Source organism: Pelodiscus sinensis, chromosome 3, assembly GCF_052426305.1.
Source record: "Pelodiscus sinensis isolate ZL-2025 chromosome 3, ASM5242630v1, whole genome shotgun sequence".
Taxonomy (NCBI): domain Eukaryota; kingdom Metazoa; phylum Chordata; order Testudines; family Trionychidae; genus Pelodiscus; species Pelodiscus sinensis.
In genome coordinates, this window is record NC_143054.1 from 130,573,621 (window position 1) to 130,596,055 (window position 22,435).

Here is a 22,435-nt window from a genome sequence, read left to right on the forward strand (position 1 = left end):
TGAGGTAAACTTTCTTGGGAATTTCATGTCCACCGTATGTCCTTTCTGATAACGCTGCTGTTTTTGTTATATAATTCAATGGTACCATTGTTGGGAATCAGCATTAGAGTCTTAATGAAATGTGTTTATTCATTAGCATTTTATAGCTAATAGCTTATTCAGTATAGGGAACCAAGTTCCCACTGTGTATCATTTCCTTTATTACTGCGCTTATCCTCAGATTATCCAGTGTGATTTGTGGAATTAAATGTGATTTTCTTGTCGCAGGTACTGTAGCTATAACTAACAATAGGAATGAAGGCTGAATTTAATATAGTTTTAAGGAATTAAACTAGTGCTAGAAGATTTACATGTTTGTATTCTTATTTTGCAACAGTAGTGATTATAATTGAAAAGGATCTTTCTTTATAGCTCAGGTTCTGTAAACTTTTTTCATTTTAGTTGTTCCCCTCTGAACTCTCCCATTTGTCCACATATTTCCTAAAGTGTGGTGCTCAGAATTGGACACACGACTCCAGCTGAGACCACTGTACTAATAAATAGAGCGGGACAATTAGCCCCATGTTTTATACACAACACTCCTGCTAATACACCCCAGAATGATGTTAGCTTTTTCTCCTTAACTGTATCACACTGTTAACACGTATTCAATTTATGATACAATTTATTATCCTTTTCAGCAGTACTCTTATCTAACAAATTATTCCCCATTTTGTAGTTGTGCATTTGATTTTTCTTTAAGTGGAGACTTTGGACTTTTCTTTATTGAATTTCATCTTGTTGAATTCAGATCAGTTCTCCAATTTTTTATGGTGCTTTCTAATTCTAATCCTGTCCTGCAAAGTACTTGTAGCTGCTCCTAGCTTGGTGTTATCTGCAAAGTTTATAAGCATATTCTTCCCTTCATTATTCAAGCAATTAATGAAAAGAATCCAGATCTAGAACAGATCCTTATGGGATTCCACTAGATACATCCTCAAAGTCTGAAATCAAACCATTGATAACTTCTCTTTGCCTTTCAATGAGTTGTGCACATATCTTATAGTAACTTATTTAGACCACATTTTGTCCAGGTTGCTTATGAAAATATCATGTGATAGTGTTCCTGGGCTTTTGGACAAGGGAGAAGCAACAGACATAATATATTGTGATTTTAGTAAGGCTTTTTACACAGTGTCAAAGAAGGAAATTAGGTTAGGTTGACATAATTTGTTCCAGACAATTCCATGCTGTCTATTCCTTACAATTCACCTATTCTCTAGGGCTACATCTATACTGTGCTCTCTTGCGCAAGGAAATATGCAAATGAGGCAAAGCGGTGAATATCACTTCACCTCATTTGCATATTTAATGAGCCACCATTTTGCGCAAGGGGCTACATCGCTCCTTTTTGCGCAAAAAAACCCTCTTGCGCAAGAGCCGTTCTGCCGCTTTTTTTCAGACATAGCCTAGGTGCTTACAAGTTGATTGTTCAATAACCTTTTACACTATCTTTCAAAGTATAGAAGTTAAAATGACCGGTCTATAATTAAGGTTACAATGACGTTATGGAGGTCATAAAAGTCATGGAATCTGTGACTTCCACTGATCACCATGACAGTTTCTGCCCCTGGGTGTGACTGCCTAGCTAGCTCTCTCCTGGCCCCTTCCCACATCCTGCAGCACCCAGTTCCCAAACTGATGGGAGCACTCTGCACCTCTCCAGCCTGCAGCAGTGGTGACACCCTGGTGGGCAGCAGGCAGACTCTTCACAGCTACCCAGCCACAGCGGGTAGACTCTGCACAGGTGCCCAGACACGGTGAATAAAAAGGGGGCAGCGTTACAGCTCGCAGCTGCTGCGGGTGGCAGGGGAGCCCCATAAACGTACAACCACCCTGGAACCTAGGGGATCCTGCAGGAGCCCAACCCTGTGGGCAGGATGATCCCGTAGCTCCTGCTCCACACAGCAGTGTGAAACTCCAGAGCTCCCAGCTCCAGTGGATGCTAAATCTGCCTCTCTTTTTTGTCAAGGATCATTTTTGTGGAAGTCAGGGTGAAGTCACACACAGGCGTCCATGAAGTTTTTTTTTATTGCCTGCAAGCTGTCTATGAAGTTTATTAAAAATATCTGTGATAAAATCCTAGCCTTAGCTATAATTCCCCAGGACCTCTATGTTTGTCTTTTTAGAGACAGATATTATGTTTGCCTTTCTCTAATCCTCTAGGACCCCACCCATCCTCCTTGAGTTATCAACAATAACTGTTAATAGTTCTGAGATCACTTCAGCTAGTTTCTTAAGTATTCTAGGTCAAGAATGAATTACACTAGGGCAATGGTCCCCAACCTTTTGGGGCTGCCGGGCGCCCGGGGGCGGGGCCACTCACACGCCGGGCACCTGGGGGCGCAGCTGCGCTGCGCACACGCCCAGGGGTGGGGCCACCCATACGCCATGTTTCTAGTGCCTGCACCACCCATGTGCCGCACTCCTGGGGCCGGCGCCACTCCTGTGCCGCATGCTCAGGGATGGGGCTGCCCATACAGTATGCACCCAGGGCCGGCGCCACTCCTGTACCATGCGCCCAGGGGCGGGATTGCCCATATGCCACACGCCTGGCTCCAGAACAGCCCATGCGCTGTGCATGCACTGCGTGCCGTGGGGCGGGGCTGCCCATGCGCTGCGCACCCAGGGCTGGCGCCGCCCCTGTGCCGCTTGCCTGGGGCCGGCGCTGCCCCTGTGCCGCATGCCAAGGGGCGGGGATGCCCATACACCATGCGCCTGGAGTCGGCACTGCCCATGAGCCACACGTCCGGGGGCAAGGCCAGCCCCGATCACTTGGCAGGCGCACAGAAATGACCCGGCGGGTGCCATGGTGCCCACGGGCACCATGTTGGAGACCACTGCATTAGGGTCTGCTGACTCATACATCTAAATTATCTAAATATTCTTTAACAAGTTCTTTCTCCTTTTTGGCTGGAGTTCCTTCCCTTTTATTTTGAATATTAATTATGCTCACTATCTGGTCACCATTATCCTTTTTAATAGAAGACTAAAGCAAAAAAAAAGGCATTAAATATTTGAGACTTCTTGATATCATAATTTATTAGCTTGCCTAAGGAGAGGACCTACACTTTCCTTCATCTTTTTCCTGTCACATAATTTCACTTTAAAAGTTAGATTTGTATTATGTGGACTTGATATCAGCATGCTGACAAATTAATGCAAAAATTGATTGTGAATGCCAAAAGGCACATGTAACAGAGATTGGGTGTCAGGTTCCGCTGGGGATGTTGTGGTAGGTATTAAGCCTCTGTGTTTTGTTTAATACCATCAAAATGAAAATGCTACGAGTTGGCAAGCATGTGTTCATTAATAGCCATGAAGGGAATAGCTCCAGTACATTTAGCAGAGGTAGACAGATTACTCTTGGAATGAAGTCTTGTTAATTTAGGTCCTACAAAATTAATCTGATCCCAAATTAATGAGGTCTTGTGAACTCCAGGAAAGAGACTGTGTCACATTCTGGTCTCATTTACCTCTGTATGCATCAGAAGTCCCACCACTGCAGTTACAGGAAATGAGAATCAGGCCCAAAAATGCCCTAGCTGTCTATTTACAACTGCACTGTATTTGTTTTTTAAAAAAATCAGTTATATCCTAGGGTATACAATATTTTACTCTCACAGCTGTTTCCCTGGGATTGGGGACAATTTGTATTCCTGAAGAAATACAAAAGTGGAATTAGAATATACAGCAAGCAGAAATGGAGAAAGCCATGGATAAAGACATATTTTGTTCTGTATGAGAATGAAAACACATATCAATCGGTGAGTGTAAAACCAGTGAAAAAATGCACTTTATTAAAATTATGACATGACATACTTCAGTTCTTTGCCACAACTAAAATTATGAATTCCTGTCACATCTTTCAGACAGTTTGACAGCAACTAAAAAGCTATGTATCACTCAAATTTTGTTCGTCTGCCAGTGTGCCTCTGTAGTAACTCCATTTACTTATGTGGAGTCAGTTCACATTTACTGCCATGTAAATGACCACAGAATTATGAGCAGCATTGGCCTGTTTTGCTACAGTTGTGAAACTTTGCTGTGTTGCATCTTGAGTAGCATGGACACCTATGCACAGGAGGTGTAAAATTTTACCTATTTGGAATGTTAGCATTTTATAACCCCTTTACAAATTTCAATGTGGAGGGTGATTTCCCTGGCTGTGGAAGCTCTTTGTGCTGCTCCAGTGCTCTGAGCTGCAATGCGAGAGCTTTCATCTGTCTCTGGCACGCCTCTCCCTGAAATTACCTGTTGTGTTTCAAAAGGGCCAAACCCTCCCAAATCTCAATGCCCTCCAATGGATTCTCTTCCTTACTGTTCTGACCAGTAAATGTTCCCTCATCAGCACAACAATCATATTCACTACATCTCACTTTCATGGTAAGCTTTTAGTCTAATCATGTTTGCACGGCTCCTCTGGCTGGCGTGCTCAAGAGTGTGAATACCAACCTCAGGGCAGATTGTTACAAACCAGGAGCTTATGGTGAGTGTCATGCTTAGATTTCAGCAACCAACCTTCATGTGTGAATGCTTGAAGCACTATAACAGCCTTCACTCAGAGTCACAGACAGCCCCCTGAGGCACGTCAGTCTATCTGGTGACCCAGGCAAGTTTGCATTTGTGATGTATGGTACCTTACACCGAAAAATCACAACAATATTCAGGTTACTCCCAGTCACAAACTAATGAAAGATTTATTTAAAGAAAAAATAATGTGTTATTTACAAGATTAAAGCAGATAAACATACACACACAAATGAGCCTGCAGTTTTAGGTATTAGGAGCTCATATAATAAGCGTGGGCGTATTTTTTTCCTCTTATTTAACACTAGCCAAAAGCAGTTTAATTTCTTGCCTACGTGCTAGTAGCTGCTGAAATGCTGAATGGGCAATGCTGAAAAAAATCCCACAGTGCAGCACTGATATTAGAGAATCTTTATACTGTTTTTGAATAGCACATAAGCCTGTATTACCTAGATTGCAGCACATGAGAGCCAAGTAATTTACTGTTTTCATGTTTGAGAGGAATGTTCTTCTTTTTGGACCCAAGTGCAGGTCTCTTATCTTCCAGGTAGATTTGTGTTGCATGTTCTGCAACTTACTCTGAACAGAGATCTCCCAGGTTATACCTATGCTGCCAGCCCCAGCCCAATAGCAACAAGTCTCAGAGCCCAAGCTTTTGGGATTTCTGCCTCAGAGCTAAAAAGAGCAATGAAGGCTTTGGGCTCACGCTCTGGCTTACTCCCCCATCACCATGTCTCAGAGTTTGGGCTCCAGGCTCCTAGCCAAAGCAGGGATGTGTACACCAGGGTTACCAACTTCCTAATTGCACAAAACCAAATACCCTCACCATCTCCATCTCTGGCCCCAGACCTTTGCCCCCAACCTACTCCATCCCTCATGCATTTTCACCAAGCTGGGATGGAGTTTGCATGTGGGAGGGGGTTCGGGTGCAGGAGAGGTATGGGCTCTGGGAGGGAATTAGGGTATTGAAGTAGGTTATGTTCTGGGGCAGGGAATCTGGGCACAAAAGAAGGTTCAGGGTGCAGGCTCTAGTTGGTGACGCTTACCTCAGGTGGCTCCCAGTCATAGTGGAGCTAAGGCAGGCTCCCTGCCAGCCCTGACTCTGCATGGCTCCCAGAAGGGGCAACATGTCCCCTAGCTCCTAGGCAGAGGAGCTAGAGTGTTCTGCATATTGCCTGGACCCATAGGCACTGCCCCCACAACTTCTATTGGCAGAAGTTCCCAGCCAATAGAAGCTGTGGATGCAATGCCGTGGGTGGGAAGCAGAATGCGGCATCCCTGTGGCTGCCCCTGAGCTATTCTGGCTGCTTCTTTGAGTTGTGATTGGACTTTTCGTGGCCCAGTCAGCAGTGCTGAATGGAACCACCAGGCTTCCCTTTTGACTGGACATTCCAGTCAGTAACTGGATGCCTGGCAATCCTAGTCTACACCGTGAGAGCTTAAGGGTCAGAAGTGCTAATGGAGTATAAGAGCTAGGGGTGCAAAAGGAGGCAGAGTGCAAGGGCTGGGTACAGAAAGGTAAGGAAGGATGCAGGGATTAGGGACAAAGAGGGTCTGAGGGGAGCAAACTACAAGTTTGCCCAGGTCACCATTTCCCCTGAGGCTGGCCGGGTATACTAGCATGCCTACTCAGTTACATGCTTGCATATGTTCCCTGCAACTGGAAGTGAATTAAGATTCAATGGGGCCCTGGGTACAAAGAGCATTTGGGCTCTCTACCCAGTCTCCCTCCATGAGGCTCTGCTCCCTGATGCTCCCCTCCCCACCCATGGCTCCACTTCTTGACCTGGAGATTGTCACAGCTGCCTGGGGAGCCTCCATCTGCCCTGGGGGCACCACTTGGGAGGGACAGGGCCATGGGCAGGGAGAGGTGGCTGTTCTTGGGCACCCCCACCCCACCTGCCCAGAGCAAGTGGAGGGGCTGAGGCGCCCCACAGCTGTCTGGGTTCCCTAGGTAGCTCATACCACAGCCTAGGATGACCATACATTCCATTTTGGCTGGGACAGTTCCCCTTTTAAACTCTGGACATCACGACTTCTTAAACCAAATTGGGCATTTGTCCTGTGTGATGTTGCCAATGGATTATCAGTTGGAGTGAAAGGCTTGGGCCACCCTTTCATGCGGGATTGAAGAGCAGGCCCCCTACCAGAGGTGGGGGAGAGAGTAGCCTGGGTGAGGGGAATATGCTCATCCTGTTAAAGCTGGGCAAAGACACTCTAGGCACCACTTTGCTATGTGTGGTAAGTATTGGCCCTGGTTTCCACAGGTTCACTGATGAGAGTTCCTGTTCACATAACTCTCCTGCCAAGCTAGGCGGAAGGCATGGAGCAACTGGACAATGAATGATTTTGCTCTGCTCATGCTCCTGCTCCCTTTTGTGGAACAAATGTTTGTTTGGTGGAGTATGCAATCAGTGGAATGCAGGCTGAATTTGCAGGTAGGATATGGCTGACCTTGAGGGAGAAAGATAATCCAAAACAGATATCGTGAATGCTGGTATTTCCATGGGGGAAGCATCATGTCTGGTACTGGGGAACCAAAGTGGTGGTGAGCAATCATATCATTTTGGAAATCTGACATGTTAAGCTGGGGCTGGAGGGGGGAACTTCTGAACTTTCAGGTGAGAAAAGAGTCCTTTATTGACCGGTCTGATGAGTTTTCACCACACTTCAAGTGCCAAAATGCTTTATTCTAGAAAGCCATGCTGGTGCAGGATAGGACAGCTATTGCCTTCTGGAAGCTGGCAGACCTGACAGCTATCAAATCACTTTGGGGTTGGCACGTCCACTGCTAAGGAGTTGCAAGGAAATTAACACCGTGATCTGCCCAGTTGTGGTTGCCATAAGCAACGTTCTTCGCTTGCTTCAGAGGATGGGATTTCCAGTTTGGGCTAGGGGCTAGCAATATCACCTGCATACCCTATGCTTTGCTCACCAAAAGCAGGGAGTGAGACTGAATCAAAAAGTTTACTATTCAGCTGTTTTGCAAGGCTTGGTGGACCACAGACGCAGACTCGTGATTAGCACCAGGGAAAACACTGGAAAGATTCATAATGCCGCGGAGATGAGATGAGCATTGTACTTGAAGCAGGAGAGGAAAAAACGGTACTCCCCAGAATGACATGGCAGCCTAGCATGTGACTATGCTCTACTGGCAGACCTCCTGCATGTTCCTAAGTTGGCCCATGAAACTATCCCCTGAGAGCAATAGCTCTGGAAAAAGGAAATTCAATTACAAGCTCCCCAGCTACAGAATGATCATGGAATGTGCGTCTCAGAGACTTAAATCTTGGTGGTGCTGCCTAAGCACCGGGCTGGATGCCAGCGTGAACAATGCCATTCACACAGTCATTTTTTGTTGCATATGCTGTAACATTTATGAGGCTAAGGGGGAGTATTTATGTCCTGCATGGGTATAGGACAAACTTTGACAAACTTTGTACAGATGGCTTGATCCTACCCAAGTGCCCACGGTTACCTGTCTTCAAAAGAAGCCATGGTTGCCATAGGTGTACACATCATGGTACATCAGGGAGGCAGAGGTTGACAGCTTCTGGTGCCGAGGGCCAACTTCATAACCTGTATAGTTGCTGGAAAAGCATATGAGGGGACATGGGTGCATACATATTAGGCTACAAAGCTTTGTGAGAGTTTGGTTTCCCTGTAGCCAATGATTAGCCATTTATTCCTGTGACTAGTCACCCATTACAGACAATTACAAGAGGACACCTCCAACTAAGCTAACACATGAGAGGTCAGGTTTATGCTGTGGAAAATAGCAGCAGAGTTATAATGCATTGTCCGATGCCTTTGTCTCTCATTCATTCACAAGCCTCCATCCAGAAAAGCACACCATCTGTCCGAATACTTTATCAACATTTGGGTTTAGTTTGGGGGAGTATGTGTGCATCCATTCTCCCTTTTCCCCTCTCCCCTCCCCAACACCTTTTATTGTCAGTGGTGCTAAGTGCAGTTAGTGGAAGCTATGGAGTGCTAATTACTACAAAGTTTGAACCTGGTCAAGGTTTGGGAGCAGGGGATCATTGAACCATTGGTTATCAGCACATGCTGGTATTGTTACGTGGATTGTGTTTTGTTTTACTGCATGTGAACCTAGCTACAAAGATGTTTATCAGCCCTTTTCTGTTTTGTGAGTTCCGCTGCTTTTAGAATGACCATTGCTTTTTGTGAGGATATAACAATGCATTTTCCTCACCCCTCCTATCTATTATTAGGACTTGGGATATTTCTTAACCAGGTGCTGCAAGGGTGGGTTGTGGGTGTTGAGTGGACAGAACAGGGTGGGTAACATAGGCAGTATGATGGCACCAGACAGTTATACCACTTTCATTTATGTGCTGTGAATCATGCGTACCATTCCTAAACCCAAATACATCATATGCTCATACACTGGAAGGAAACTATTCCATAAAAATTAGGAAAAAGTTACTAACTGTCAGGGTAGTCAAACACTGGAATAAATTGCCTAGGGAGGTTGTGGATATTTAAGAATAGGTTAGATAAATGTCTATCAGGGATGGTCTAGACAGTATTTGGTCCTGCCATGAGGGCAGGGGACAGGACTCGATGACCTCTCGAGGTCCCTTCCAGTCCTACTATTCTATGATTCTATAAGACACAAACTTGTGCCCGCCTAAATTTGCACCCTGCTCTAACACTAAGGGTACTTCTAAACTAGATGGCTCCGTCAACGGAGCCATGTAGATTAGTGTACTCAAAAAAGGGAAATGAAGTGGCGATTTAAATAATCGCCACTTAATTTACATCAAAATGGCTATCGCGCTGTGCTGATCAGCTGTTTGGCGGCACAGCATGGTAGTCTGGATGCTCCGTGGGTGACAAGGGAAGGCATAACGGGGCGGTCAACAAGGGCTTCCCTTGTCAATTGTGGAGCATCCAGACTACTGCGCTGTGCTGCCAAACAGCTGATCAGCACAGCGCGGCAGCCATTTTTATGTAAATGAAGTGGCAGGGTGCGTCGATGGAGTCATGTAGTCTAGACATACCCTAAGTGAAGACTTCTCCTTAGTTAAATAATTACACAATAAAATAAGCTTCATTTCGAGAAAAACATGTGTCAAAAAGTGTCACTGGCTTGAATGCAGCTAGATTTGCAAGCACACAAGTAACTAGTGAAACCTTGAACTCCAGGAGTCTCAATCCTGCCTGCTTCAAATGCATGTACAACCCATGTGGGCCTTTGTTAGGTTAAAAGAGAAAACAGCGATGGCAAACTAAGTACTCATTTAAACATCAAAAGGGAGAGTTCAGCATCTATTAGCATTTACTTTATTTGGAGCTGGAACACTTTCTTTTCTGTGATGTTCCCATGAAAAACTGGCCTTTTTATCTATGCTGAATCCTATCATGGAGACTGGTCCTAGCAACTGTGTATTCCTGGGAATTCTGGCATGTCAGACTGGTATGTGATGAGCAGCTATTAGTGGCTTTTCCCCAGTTTCCTTGCAGATGTGCCCTATGTATCAAGGAGTTAATTTGGCTAAAATCTGGTGAATATCTTCCTTTCCATGAGTCCTAAAGTTCATCCTGTGCATAGGGAAGCAATTAGATGAAAGCTAGCACTGTAAAACACTGATGACAATCAATATTTTAGTACTAATATTTAATTTTTTCCCCTACTTTCTCGCTTTGAGGAAACGGCTTTCTTATCTAAACTTGGAATCATAGTTATAGATAATCTTTCATTAATAATCTCCTCTCCTTCAGGGTAGAGAAATTTCTAACTACAATCTAGGACTTTTAAGAGTTTTCATTTTTAATTCACTCATCTAATTTATTCACTAGGTAACCAGCTCTGGATGACCAATGAATTCTCTTTTCACGTAAGCACCTCAGATGTGGAAATTGGTTAATAGCATAAGATTACTGGCATTAAGGTGGCAGTTGATTCATCTACTTCACTCACTAATTGCCAATCAATTTGCAATGAAATCTTATATGACAGGAATTAGAGAGTTTCTTTTCTTTGCATTGGTCTTGGAAAGAAAAATTAAAAAGTTTAGGAGTTAGCTCTGACAAACAGAGAAAACTAATCTGCCTCATCACAGAGCCTTTTATATTCACTTAAGAATGCAGACCACAGACTAATCAATTTTTCTTTTTCACTCTTCATAGCATTTCACTGTCGTTCAAACTTTTGAAATTAATTCCGATGGCCTTGACTGAGCATATTTAATCCTCATAATTGATGCTCTTTGTATATTTCCTTCCTCAAAATTTTGTTTAAGGTAAGCAACGTTTGGCAATGAAGACTGTCAGAACTGGGGAGAAATTTTAATTAGCTGATATGCAGCAGGTTGCCCTCCCTGCCCAGTATTTTTTTCCTAATTTAAGAACATTCAGTTGCTATAGTGCTGTTGAAAGTCATCACTGTGTAGACTGAAATTCCATCAAACAATAGCAATATCTGTGCCCACCTTCCTTTTGTGCCCCATCTATATGGGATTCTTCTGTATAATGACTTTATCTCCTGGAAATGTACCTTGCAGAATAAAGAAAGGTTATACTGGTGCCCATTCATTCAAATTGAATGGATGAAATATAAAATCATAGACATTTAAGAAAAGATCTATGCAATTGTCTGGGGTCCAAGGTTTCTCAGATGTTTTCATAGTATGGAGGATGAGCCACACTTAAACAGATAATTTAGAAAGCTATTCAAAGCTGGAATGTGGTAAGAAATTTAGCTAGAAGCAACTCAGTGACATGGACAGAGCCATCCACATGATTTAATAAAGTTTCATTTAAACCGCATCAGCTTTAGTCCTTTTGAATGATACAATCAGGGGTGCTCAAACAATTTTTATAGAGGGATGCTCAGAGCCATTGAACCAAAGCGTAAACTTTGGATAAAATGGAAACCATTGCAAGCCAGGGGATGCTGCTTCACCCCTCCCTCTCCCCTCCGCATCCCTTGTTCTAGCAGCTATGGAAACAGGTGGGCTATTTTTACCAGCATATATTAGTGTAGCTGCCAGCTCATTCCAAGTAGCAAAGTATTCCTTCTGCTGGTTTATCTATCACATAGATTTTGCTTCTTGGCCCTACTCTAAATGATGCATTTTCAGCTAAAGCCTCATTTCTTAGTGTGAAGGGGAGAGAAGATCTCTTTTTTGCCTTTTTTGGGGGGTAGGGGAGGGGAGAGAGTAAAGGAATTTCAGCTGGTTCTGCTTGTCAATTTCTTGCTGTTTGTCTTTTCTGCTTTGTTGTTTTTCCTTCTGTGTCAGAAAACTCTCACTTTGATAACATTTGTCTAACATGATGATTTTTTAATGCCACATCTTATCAGTGGCGATATTTCAGGGAATGTTCTAGGAAAGATACCCTCAGGCCACATGTACATTGGCATGATTTTGCACAAAAGCAGTTGCTTTTGCGTGAAAACTTGCTGCCTGTCTACATTGGCCGCGAGTTCTTGCGCAAGAACACTGACATTCTAATGTGTGAAATCAGTGCTTCTTGCGCAAGAACTATGATGCTCCCACTAAGGAATAAGCCCTCTTGCACAACTGTTCTTGCGCAAGAGTCCAGTGTAGACAGACAACATGAATTTCTTGCGCAAGAAAGCCCGATGGCTAAAATGGCCATCGGAGCTTTCCTACGCAGGAGAGCGTCTACACTGGCACGGATGCTCTTGCGAAAAAGCACATCTCTTGCGCAAAGGCACATGCCAGTGTAGATGCTCTCTTGCACAAATACTTTAATGCAAGAACTCTTGCGTTAAAGAGTATTTGCGCAAGATCATGCCAATGTAGACATAGCCTCACTCTCTAGCCAGCAATTAGGACACTTTGCCTGGGTTGTAGGAAATCCTGGTTCAAATTCCCCAGCAGCCTATTCAGCAGCTTTGCACTGGGATTTCCTGCCTCCTAGGTGACTGTCCTTTGTGGTCGGCCATTTTTGTCCAAACCCCCTCTCTTAAGAGACGGTTGTCTTCGTGGGATGGCTGGTCTCGCCAGACATTCTGCATGAAGCAACTTCCCTTAGCTGACAGCCCCAGAACAGAGTGGCCCCAGGGGTGAACCATAGTGCCTAGTCTGCTTGCAACAGCCTCTGAAGGGGGCTAGAAGTAAAACATGTGTGGGGCCTCTGCAGGCAGTTTGGGAAGACAATGCCTTCCTATGCCTGTGATACCCACCCACCCACGATACGCCACTATGGCAATTGAGAGATTGGTGAACCTCTTTAGGATAGGAACATTTACTAGAAAAGACTTGTGGTGTATGCTCCTCAGCTACACTAGTGATGATGATGACAGCATGCTGTTTAGTTTAATGTCCATGCTAGGGGAGTTCATGATCAGCCCAGGAGGCACCTTCAACTTTCCTCATTTGCAATAAGGAGTGCCCTTGGGTTGGGAGTTCAACTGTAGCCGACTGTTACTGCAAGAACCATTCTTTGTGTCCCATGGGTCATTACTACATTCATTACATTTGCCCCCTCTATGTCATTTTACTAACCTGTGTGAGACCGCTGGCAGCCCAGGCAATTGCAATGCGAAGAAAAATGATTCTATCGATTTTGATGGTTATGTGCTTCTCAGGGAGATTCCATACTGAAGTCCTGTCATGTTCCTGTAGAGCTCACATTCACCTTGTAATTTAATTGCTTTCTGATTGTTCTCAGAAGGTGTGTGTTTTTGACACAGGAACTGAGCTTGTTTTGAATTCAATTATAGTATACAAACAAGAGTCTGGTTTTCTCAGAAGAAATTGATTATATTCATTTAGAAGGGGAGGGGGAAAACCGTCACAAGTTATATTCACTTCAAGGCAAGGGCAGTCTGTAGTTTAAGATGGAGAATTTCCTTGCTGTTACTTTTATCACAGAAGTGCTGGTATGAATCAACTCCCTGGGAAAGAGAGAGAAAGAGAACGTGACTCTAGTCCACCTGGGAGTTAGGAGACTCAGGACCCAGACCCTCTGCTCCAGTGAGTCCCTTAATTAATTATCCAAAGCAAACTATAGGAGAGATCGACAAAACCCTTTATCAGAATGTGCTATAACTCACAGGTTAGAACACTGCCCTGAGAGATGGGAAAGCCTGGGTCAAATCCCTTCTTCCCAACCTGACAGAGAGGGGGTAATTGAACCTGGATCTTCTAGATATCTCAGGGGAGTGCTCTAAATTCTGCCTATGTGTTATAAGATACATACCTGCTTCATTCCACCTCACTCTGCCCTATGCCTCTCCCTAACCCCCCCCCCCAAAAAAAAATCAGTTGGAGTTGGTGCCTGACTCACACTCTCTTTAAGGCATCTGGCTCTAAGGGCACTAGCAGAGATAGGCACCTCCTCTGGATTTAGGCCTTCCTTTGTCAGGAGCTTAGGTCACCCTCTCATCCCCATCTCACATTGGCTAGTTTAGGTGGTTGCCTGTTTAGCATGCTGGCTTCGATGAATCAGAGTTTAGGGAGACTTTCTGTCCCCATGTATTGTTTCCCTCTGATGTACCGCAGAACAACTATCCCAAAACACAAGGAAATTGAAGCAAAATGTGCAGTGAGGTGGTCAAGTAAAACATCTAATAACCACAAACCAATTAAGCCAGCTACACTCAGAACAAAATATAACAGTCCAAATGGTCTGAAGCAGCAGGTCTGCACACAACCTACATACACACAAAGCGTATAGGAACCTTTGTGCTAACCTCAGTATTTGTGAATTGCACTGTTGGTTCTATCTTTTGAGGTGCCCAAAAGGTTGGTGTTGTAATGCTCAATGTCACAATAGTAAGACCCTACAGAAATGCCTCATATTGATCATGTGTACTGTTAGTGCACTATGTTATATCCACAAGAGCCAAACAAGTGTTTACAAAATTTTCAAGTGATCATAGAATCATAAAATCATAGGACTGGAAGGGACCTCGAGAGGTCATCGAGTCCAGCCCCCCACCCTCAAGGCAGGATCAAGCTCCGTCTACACCATCCCTGACAGATGTCTATCTAACCTGTTCTTAAATATCTCCAGAGAGGGAGATTCCACCACCTCCCTTGGCAATTTATTCCAATATTTGACCACCCTGACAGTTAGGAATTTTTTCCTAATGTCCAATCTAAACCTCCCTTGCTGCACTTTAAGCCCATTACTCCTTGTCCTGTCCTCAGTAACCAAGAGGAACAAATTTTCTGATGCCAGAAATAAATATTTTTATGCTAGCCAAATGTGTCATGTAGTAATGGCACTGCTGAAGAATATACGCTCACAGAGAATTTTCTGTTATTAAGCAATCTGGCAGTTATGGGTCCTTTAAAATCCCTGGGGTTGAACGCTCTAAATTAAGAATAAAAAAGTTCCATTTTTCCCCACAGAACTTTAAATAGAAAAGTACATATGTATTGTTGCAAGGATAAGAGTCTCAAAAAGTTCTTTCAAATAGCCTTGTTTACATTCTGAAACAAGTTGAATTTCCTGCACAGGGAAATGAAAATATAGTATATACTACTGTATAAATTTTTGCTGAAATAATAGTATTGTGTGGGAAAGGATTCTACTAATGTGACTTCTCCATGGAACATTGATAACTTTTACAGGAAAAAATAGGGCATATTCGAGACTCTGCTGTGTACAGGAAATAAGTATTTTCTACCTTGAATACCAACCTTTTTTTTAACTTTTTTTTTGCTGGAAATATATTTCCATCAAGTTAGTAATTTTGGAACAATGATTTTCCCATTGTACTGCATTTGTTTACCAAATAAAAATAAACATGGTATCAGGATCTTCATATACTTGTGTGATAATAAAACTAAAATAATTTGAGTGGACCAAATCCTGCAGAAATGGGGAAGTCAATTGGAGTTTTGCCTGATTAAAGAATCAATAAAGAACTGGATCTTTTATTTTTTTTATAAAAGCTATATTTATAAGGACTATACTAATTTCTCCTTTTTGGGTACACATTAGCAGTTACATGGATTTTATTTTTATTTAAATTAGAAGTCAGTGGTTTCTTTGCTTGAGTTACATGAAAGGCTTGTAACCAATCCTATAATATAATTATGTAAAGATTTATTAAATAGGAAAAGAAAACAAACGTTATTTATAAGGTTAAAGAACGCATACATACATGCACAAATTAATTTCAAAATATAATAGAAGCTTCTATAATATGTCTCTATTGTTTCTGGCTTAGATTCTGAGAGGCAAAGGTTCTAGGCATCAGCAAGAGACCCTCAGGTGCTTTTGGCCATACAAAGTCTAAATGCTAAATACATTCTTGTATAATTCTTATACCTATTTTTACAATACTAACACAGGTGAGACAGACTGAATCCAGCTACGTATTTGTCTGTGTTCATTTGACACATAAGGTCCTTGGCAACAGCTCTGCCACTTTCTCATCAGGTTCAGTACATCCATGATAAAACACTTTTTTGGGAAGAGGGTCTACATTGGGTAATGTTCGGGCTACATTATAGAACTTTTCATTTAGTACCTCTCTGCTAATTCATGAGTTCTTTCCTACACATGGTATCCAAAGAAGTTAAAGGTGTTTTTCTTGACTACAAGATTACGCTCATATTCCATCTTGTACATTACGCTCATATTCCATCTTGTACATTCACTAGTGTAGGCCATTTTTTCCTGAAATATCCAAGTTGGAGCAGCTTCTACTCCTTGTCTTGGAATACTGTTACACAATTTAACAATTGTCATAGGCAGGAAAAATTCTTCTTATTTAGTCCACATTTGAGGTTTCTTAATTCCATGCCTTCACTCCTGGTTAGATAGCCCAACTTTGAGACCATGTTGTGCCATTACTTTTTAAATAAGAACTTACCACTAAAGAAAACCATGGATGAAATCTAATTAAAAACAGATTTTCAGTAACATAATTTATCTTTAAAGCCTATGGATATTTTAAAATTTATTTTCAAGGTATTAATGGGTCCGTTAAGCTGCCACAAAGGCTGGGAGCGTGCACAGATTGTTTTTGCCCCAAACTGGATAAATAAATGTTGACCCTTAACTTCTCAATGTAACAATTTGCAATTAGACAAATAAGTTAGATTAAAAAGAGAAAACAAGAATTTTGTAGTTCAGATTTCTTTTTACAAAATGTGAATCAAGCCTGGATCAAACAACAACTTATTAGTCATCATGTGTTTGTGTGGATAAAATCTGAACTGTTTTCAAGAAGTTCATAGCTTCATAGGGCTTAAAAACAACATATCTAAAGGTCCCAACACATGACAAGAGCTCAGAGTTTAAGACAAAAAGGATGGAAATACAGAAAATAGCATCAAAATCAGAGCTCACTTCCCCAGCCTAGTGAAATGTATTTGAAACGTGAACAAAATAAATCAGGAGTGCTTATTAATCCATGTTTTATGTCATAGAGTCAATATATGCAGCCATTGCATTTATATGAACAGATTTCTTACTATATTTACTAGCACAAGGCTCTATTATAATGCATTTTTATCCTTCAGTCAGATTTTTTGAATGAGCTGCAATAGACTAATGGTAGAATACTGTCCTTGTATCTATCAGCTTAATCTTGTGAGGTCCTTAGCCCCCTTCGGGTACTTCTGCACTTCTACACAGCAGGGCTAAAGCCAAAATAAGCTATGCAAGTTGAGCTATGTCAACTGCATAGCTTAAGTCGAAACAGCATATTTTGGCTTTTCTCGCTGTCTACACAGCAGGAAGTCTGAATAAGAGCACTCTTCCTCCAACTTCACTTACTCCTTGTAAAATGAAGGTTACAGGAGATGGAGTAAGAAGTCTTCCAACTTGACATTATTTTTATATTATGTCAAAATAACTGCTTGTACTGTAGTAGCGGACTATCTTATTTCAGAAATAACACCGCTGTGTAGACAAACCCTTCTGCTGTGACTCCCCAAACCTGAAGGATTGGACCATAAATCACAGGAAATCTATGTTCCTTTGTGAATTTGCATTATCTTGTAATTGGGATTAAATAATTTCATAAATATGGAGTCCTCCTAAACCGTAGGCACTCATTTATTTGCAAGTGTTTAAGGAAGAAGTTCCCAAACATTTTTTGCTGAATTCCACTTTGGAGATTCATATCTGATGTACATCTCACTCCCCCGCTGCTCCTCTTTTCAGTCCTATCCCCATGATTAACTCCTCTCAACCCCCTTTTTCTCATTTTACCAGCCTTCTGCCTCCTCCTGAAACCCCTCTCTTTCCACAGTTCCTATCTGGGGCTTTCTTTCTATACTATACTATACTATACTATACTATACTATACTATACTATACTATACTATACTATACTATACTATACTATACTATACTATACTATACTATAAATATCAGTCCATTATTTCTGCTGACTCCTGCTCCTCAGAAACCAGCAAGGATGTAGGAGTGCTCTACTTCACATCAGGTTCTTGCTCCCTGGTAACCTAATCAGACCCCTGCACGGGATGGAGGAGTACACATGCCCCACAGTTTGAAAGCCTATGATTTAAGGTAACTTAGGGCATGATATTGTTGACCTTGTTACGCTTAGAAGATTAATCTTTCCTTGCTGCTTCTAACCGTTTTCTGCTTTTCCTTTTTTTGTTGGCTGCTCTCAGCTATCTCTCTCTCCATGCTTTGAAAAGTAGACTCTCCTTTCCTGTCAAGTCATCACTTTCAGAGTCACCTTATACACTGAACAAAATCAGAGCAGCGAGTGTTACAAATAGGTTCTGTTGGGAAGGAAAAATACCACTACAAAAAGCTTTAGAAAAGCCTATGGAAGAAATGCCAAGCATTCCCCTCCAAAACCATGAGAGAATCCCCAAAATACTAATGTACTTTTAATATTGTCTTACCCTGATTCTCCCCAAAAGTGAACATGTGTCCCAGCCGCAGTTTCTTCTCTGGCTCCACAGTGGCTACTGTTAAATCACACTTTATACCCTCTCCCGCCTTCTGCCTCCAACCCCAGCAACCATCTTTCCCCCAGCAGAAGAGGTGCTTAGTAAATGAATGGGACTCATTTTGCTCTGACTGGTCATGGGAATTTTGTGCTGCCATGAAGTTTGCATTTGCTCAGCTAAAGTATACCAAAACCAGGCTCTTTTCCCACAGCTTTATACCTTTTCCAATGTTGCGTCCTACGCTTGGAATGGTCTTTTTGACATCCACAAAGCACCATCTTTTCCTTCAAAACCCATCCCTCCAAATAGTACCCCCAACCTACTTTTCAGAATCTTCCCTTATAAGAACCAGAGTATAACATCTTGTGTCTTTTTTGGCTCTCATATATTAGTCTAGTAGGGTACATCTACACAGCAAAATAACTTAGTCCCTGTCTACACAGCAGGCAGTTATTTCAAAATAATGTTGAAATACTGTCAAGCTGGGGGAGAGCTGCTTACTCTGATTCCTGTAACCCTCATTGTAACCCCGAGGAGTAAGGGAAGTCAGAAGAAGCGTGCTCTATTTCAAAATAAGTGCTGTATAGATGCTCCCAATTTCAAAATAAGCTACGCAATTGAGGTAGCTCTAATTGTGTAGCTTATTTCGAGTTAAGCCGTGCTGTGTAGATGTACACGTAGTGAAACTGAGGGTATGTCTACACTAGGAAATTATTTCAAAATAACTCCTGAAATAACTATTTCAAAATACAGTAAAACTCCATTAGTCTGGCATCCAATGCTCCGGGACTCCTGATGGTCCGGCACCATCAGGAACCCGGAAGTGCTGGGGCAGCCGGACAGGCTTCCCCCATTCAGCTGCTGCTGAAACTGACCAGCAGCTGAATCAGGAAAGCCAGGAGCAGAGCAGCTGGGGTGCTGCGGGGTTGGTCTCATGTGCTGCCCCTCGGGGCAGCGGGACCAACCCGGCAGGACCCCAGCTGCTCTGCCCCAGGGGTTCCCGATTCAGCTCCGCCCCGGGATTCCTGGAATCAGCCGCTGATCTGTTTCAGCAGCGGCTGAATTGGAGACCCCTGGGGCAGAGCAGCTGGGGTCCTGCCGGGTTGGTCCCGCAGCGCCGTCCTTTGGCGCTGTGGGACCAACCCGGCAGCACTCCAGCTGCTCTGCCCCAGGCGTCCCCAAGAGCAGCTGGGGTGCTGCCGGGTTGGTCCTGCAGCCCCGAGGGGCAGAGCTACGGGACCAACCAGGCAGTACCCCAGCTGCTCTGTCCCAGGCGTCCCCAAGAGCAGCTGGAGTGCTGCTGGGTTGGTGCCGTAGTGCTGCCCCTCGGCTCTATTGCAGGCATCCCCGATTCAGCTGCTGCTGAAACTGACCAGCAGCGGCTGAATCAGGGATGCCTGGGGCAGAGCCAGACTATCGTAAGGGGGGGCTATGAGGAGTCTGGGATGGCATCCCCTCCCACCCGACTCCAGACCCCTCATAGCCCCCCCTTCTGATAGTCTGGCATATCTGATAATCCGGCACCCCCTGGGTCCTAACGGTGCCGGATTATTGGAAGTTTACTGTAGCATGTCCATGCTACAGGGAAGCCTTGAAATTAGTCCAAGGCAGAGTCCCTTAGGGTATGTCTACACTACCCTCCTAGTTCGAACTAGCGAGGTAATGTAGGCATACCGCACTTGCAAATGAAGCCCGGGATTTGAATTTCCTGGGCTTCATTTGCATAAGCGGGGAGCCGCCATTTTTAAAACCCCGCTGGTTCGAACCCCGTGCAGCGCGGCTACACGGGGCTCGAACTAGGTAGTTCGGACTAGGCTTCCTATTCCGAACTACCGGTACACCTCGTGAACGAGGTGTACCGGTAGTTCGGAATAGGAAGCCTAGTCCGAACTAGTTCGAGCCCCGTGTAGCCGCGCTGCACGGGGTTCGAACCAGCGGGGTTTTAAAAATGGCGGCTCCCCGCTTATGCAAATGAAGCCCGGGAAATTCAAATCCCGGGCTTCATTTGCAAGTGCGGTATGCCTACATTACCCCGCTAGTTCGAACTAGGAGGGTAGTGTAGACATACCCTCTATCTGGATGCACTACCTCTACTTAGAGCCCCGGAAAGCTCTGGGGAGTAATTACTTTGAATGACTCTGGGAAATTATTTCAAAATAGCAGCAGTGGAGTAAGTCAGCCCCATTCCAGATGGTGTTTATTTTCAGGTGGGCCTCAGACCAGGCCCAGAAAGTGCCTCTCCTCTGAACCAAAGGAAACAAATTCACAAGTTTGATTACCTTTTCCTATCCCCAGCTTTTTCTCAGGGTGGGCTGTGGCCTTTTTTCCTTAGCCCCAAGTCCCATTCCTTCCCCTATGCAGATAGATAGATAGAGCTTATGGGAGGATTGCTGCCTTCTAAATTGGGAAATCCTTTTTCATTGCTGACACCAGCAGCTTATCTGTCCTCTTTGTGCCTCCCCAGAGGAGAGTGGTATTTAAGGTTCCAGGCACCCCTTAACTGGATTCAGGTGTCCCTCACCGATTGATCATCATCTGAGTTAGTGCAGTTATTATCAAATATTTATGCCAATTAGTCTAGGAAGTATTTGAAAGAGATAACTAGTGAGCTACCAACTACATTCTGAAAACTAGACTTATAGCAGGATTACCTCTCTTACCGCCAAGTCCCACAGCCATACTTTTACTATAGCCACACAAGTCCAGAACCAATTGCTGTGGGATTGAGATTGTTCATTTTCCTTTTTTATTTCTGTCAATCAGCACTTGCAAAGTTGTTTCCTCTGCCAAGCAATTTACAATTGTTAATTAATTTGGGGCAGATGAAAAAACACTTTAATTGGCAAGCATCTGAAACTGCCAAGGACTTTAAACAGGCCTACTCACAGTAGTTATAAAATTCACCCCATGTGCTGAGGCCATGTATAGTGTTTGCATAGAAAGTCAGCAAGGTGAGCAGTCATAGACAATGAATGCTTGCATTGGAAATCATTAAAAACCATTTTAGTTGGATCCATGTATAAAAACTCACTTCACAGACAGTTCCTTAAATCAGATTCTGGCCCAGTGTGTTAGGGTTTTTTACCTAGACGTATGTTTATCTCGGTAAACATTTGTTTTAGTAGAGCTAGCTACACAACACAAAATAAATATCCCATACTACAGAACCATTATATTAAATAATCCCACGCACAGTGCTCACACGGTCAGGACTCATTTTTAAAATAGGTATATTATATTGGTAGTTCTCAAACTTTTTTTTCTCATTACCCAGTTGATGCATGAAATATATGTAACAATACTGTGGATGAATTTATGGATAATCCCTGATATTATTAGGAACCCGGAAGCATACATGGGAGGCAAAATAGGTCCCTGCCTGCCCCTCCCCCAGACAACAAAGGAGAAAGGCAAACATTTCTTTGTCTCAATTGCAAATTGAGCCAGGTGTGGCCAAGGACAGAGACAATAGGTATTTATTTGCATCAGAGCCTGCAGGAAGATAATTTGCATTGTAAATCAGAGGAGATGACTGAAAAATGAACATGGTGTCAGTTACTTGGAGGATGCAGAATGCTGAGCCCCCAGGAGGCCTGTCTCACTTTGAAGACAGAGATGAACTTCGGGGATAGAAGGAATGGCTGAAAGACTACGGGTTATCCATCCCCTGAAAGAACTAAGAAGCCAGTGCTTTACATGTATAAAAGATGGTTCCTCCTACTAAATAGGCTGGAGAATGCTAATAACTTGGTGTGAGAATGAAACTAAGTTAGGCAAAGCTGTATCTTACGAGAATTGTAGAGAGTATGTGTGTGGGGCATTTGTTTTATATGTAATCTTTTCATATCTCTTTCATTCTTGCTTTAAATTACTTAATTCTGGATTCTTTGTCAATAAACTTATTCTTAGCTTTGCTCTAAACCAGCTGAGTGCCATGGATTAAAATGAAGACTCTAACTCCAGCTGAGCATAGCGGCT